This window comes from Atta cephalotes (assembly GCF_000143395.1).
Source record: "Atta cephalotes unplaced genomic scaffold scaffold00010, whole genome shotgun sequence".
NCBI classification, from domain to species: Eukaryota; Metazoa; Arthropoda; class Insecta; order Hymenoptera; family Formicidae; genus Atta; species Atta cephalotes.
Genome location: NW_012130074.1, coordinates 3,256,966 through 3,260,796, shown reverse-complemented (window position 1 = coordinate 3,260,796; position 3,831 = coordinate 3,256,966).

Sequence of the window (3,831 nt, the reverse complement as noted above, 5' to 3'; positions counted from 1 at the left end):
CAATTGTATATATAAAATGTTAATATATAATTTTATTTTAAAACTTGTTTACATATCTTTACTAGCATTTCATTATCTTCATATTATGATTTACGTATAACAATCACAAAAGAAGACATCATACATCAATTATATTGAATAATATCACATGTAAGATTATGCAATATCTCATTAAGGAAAAAAACAGACAGAAAGAAATATAAAGAATAGTGAACAGCAGTCGTGAGACGCATAATAGAAGAGTTATTGTTTAGATAACAATTTAAAATAGTTTATAGGTATTTCAAAATACGCGAAATTACATCATTTAGTGAATTTTCAAAATTGCAGATACCCATTTCATATTTATTTACCCATTTCATATTTAAATAAATTTAATATTTAATGTATATATACTAATGTAAGAAATAAATCGCATATTCTTTGCTTTATTTCAACTTTCAAAACATACTAATTGCTCCATTATTGCATCGTATCGTTTGCATCATTATCGTGAATTCCGTAGAATTGCAAAGAGAGTTATAAAAGTGTTAGAGAGAACTCGTTTAATTACGTAGAAGCTGCTATAAAAAAAGAAAACATAGTATCTGCGAACGTTATGACGTTTCAGATACTGACGATAATAAAACTAGATATAATTTCGCTCCAGTATTTCGCTGATAACAATAAACGTAATGTATGATGCAAAAGAACATGACGTTTTTAATGCATGTCAATTAATGACATAATATGTCTATACAATTTTGTAATTATTTACACGATTTATTCTTTCTTACGTGTAAATAATTACAAAATTTATTCTTTCAATCAGAAATTAGACAAAATATTCTGTTCATACATAAATGGAATATAATAAAATTTAAATTAAAGACATCTAATACGACGCATTATTTTCTAACATTATCTACGACAATATTATTTTTGATAATCTAATGTGCAATGATGAAGATTTACTTCAATTTTTTGAAGATTTATTTTTGTCGTACAAAAGTCGTTTTTCCATATAAATAGCATGTATAAAATTTTGTATTATTTAAGAATTGTATTATTTGTGAATCTTTACCTTTTTACGCGAGTACATGATTAATTTCCATTGAATATAATTTCTCTTTTATGACACTTCAAGCTTGTAACTCTGCGATGTACAGTATCATCAGGTCACTTAATAGTTCAAATATTATTAGATAAATAGAAATTTACATTCGACGTATATAATTGAAAATGCAAAATCAAACTGAACAACTTGTTCTACATTTATATTTGCATAAATTTCTGTGTTTGTACTGACTTAAAATAAATGGAATTTTTTCATAGTTGCTAATTATTTTATCAAAATAATTATGCTGTGTCAATATTTTTCTACGATATTAGGCTTCTTAAATTATCATTGATATCATAGAAATCAATACGAAATATCCGTTCCACTTTTTTTCTGTTATTTTACGTTTATCAAAATTGGATAAATACTTTTCTCTTTTTTATTTGATTAAGAATGACGTTCTCATTATTTTATCTTATCCTCGATATGATTTATATTTTAACTTTAAAAATGACCACATTCTCATGTATTTCTATGTGCTTTTGGTATATTATATTTTGATATAAATCAATTAATAACATAAAAATATATTTTTATTTTTAAAAATGTAACAAAGTTTTAGAGAAAGAATAGCCAGTATAAACTCTTGCAACATTATATATGTTCAACATAAACAATAACACATCGCAATATTGCGTAATGTTATCGCATGAACGCACGTAACGATATCAATGCGATATAGACAATGCGAGATATACATAATATTCGAGTGCCAAGGGTTAAGTTTTAAGAATGGATGAGATTAAATATGATTTCATAGTATTAACAATCTTTATTACCATAATTTCTGGGCATATTTACTTAATCGACGCGTGCGATAAAAAAGACTATTCTCTACGACATACGTTTTCAATATTTTGCTCAACAAGAACGAATTTGTAACACAAAAATATTTGTCAAAATGTTGTGGTCAAGTTATATAAACAGGTATATACCACTTTAAAAATCTGAGCAAACAGGATGCGAACAATCCGAGCTTATACTTATTTACATTAATTTTAGGAAAAAATAATAATCAACTTAAGAGAAGAGTTTCCTGTTTCGCAATTTTATTTGCTCGCACGTGAATTTTTACGAAGTTTATTCGTTAAAGTGCATTCGTGACTCTCGTTATCTTGCACTTGTCTTACTAAACGCTAAATATGCTAATCACGTACAATACTACAGTAGGTATGTTAAAAATTGTTTGCGATATATTAGATATTACTTTCAATTTGTACAGAAAAATACTTAAAAGCGTTTAAAGTATTACAAAAAATTGTTAAATTTAAGTTGTGACATTAATGTATCTTAACTATAATACAAAAATAATACAATTATATTGAAATGAAATATTGCTTAAATAATAATTACATTTATAAATAATTTAATAAATTTAAAGACAAAAAGGAGAAAAATTAATTAATATTGATTGCATAATTGTGGTACAATAATGGATAAATGAAAATACTAAAATTAGTAAGAATAATATTTAAAAGAATTAAATTTCTACACAACATATATACGAAATGTGAATAATTTATATTTTTTTATCGTTCAAAATATTTAACATTCTGTTCACATTATAGCATATATATGTATATATATATGTTCGCAAATATTAGTATCTAGCAAATATTGAATCAAAACGAAAGTTTATAACGCTTTTTCATTTGTATCATATCTACATCTTTCTTAAAAAAAAATTTGACAATTGTATCATTCGATAGAACAAAATTTTAGCTTTAATATGAATCTGTTTTTAAATTGCAGTAAAATGATTTTTAACAGAGTTGGGCAATTAAAGTTAAAATGCTCTTTTTATTTAATCCGTGATATCCCAATAACAAAAAATCTTAGGAAAATTTTCAAAAAACAATTACGTAAGAAGAACTTTAAGCTTTCACATTAGAAAATTGAAAATTTTTCCAATTTTTTTTAGCACGTGACAAGCTTACAAAGTATAAAGAAAATTTTCTGTTTTGTCCATTTCATAGTTTTGTAGATGTAAAAATTACCAAACTCACAAAAACTCAAAATTCATAGTAATGTTTTTTTGAAAATAGAAATTTTATTTTTAAAATCCTTTTTTTATTTTAAATTTCATTTATTTTTAACAAAGTTATATTCTGCTTGAATTTTGAAGTTCGTAGCAAATTTAACTTTTATTTCAATATAATATATACGTATTTAATTAACAAATATATTAATTTAATGTAGCGATTATACTGAAATCTTATATATAAAAGGCAATTAAAATCATTTCACTTTCACGCTTACTTAAACAACATATTTCAACGTTGATACCCGTCGACCGTGTGAAAATGATTTATGTAACAATCCGTGTAGTTTCTTATGTAAGTATAACACAATATGTGTAATTCATAATTTTCGTTTCGTCGGGTTTTTCCGTTTACCACGCCGTGCTGCCCGATTCACATCATGCGGAAAATGCGAACTCGCGTTAATGTCGTAATAATGCCTGGCGAAATCACAAATTATTAACCATACATAGCAACTAAACCGCTGGTTTGCGGATATTCTCCTTATCTTGCGTATTTCATGATTGCGATAAACGTACAAAATGAAAACATGTGGATGCGAATTGCGGAGCCGGCGTGCAACGTGAATATTAACCGAGCATACAAAATGTTGAAATCCTGATGTATTATAATTATAGATTCATATACTTTCACATGTATTCCCCACACACATATATATATATATATATATATATATATATATATATTATT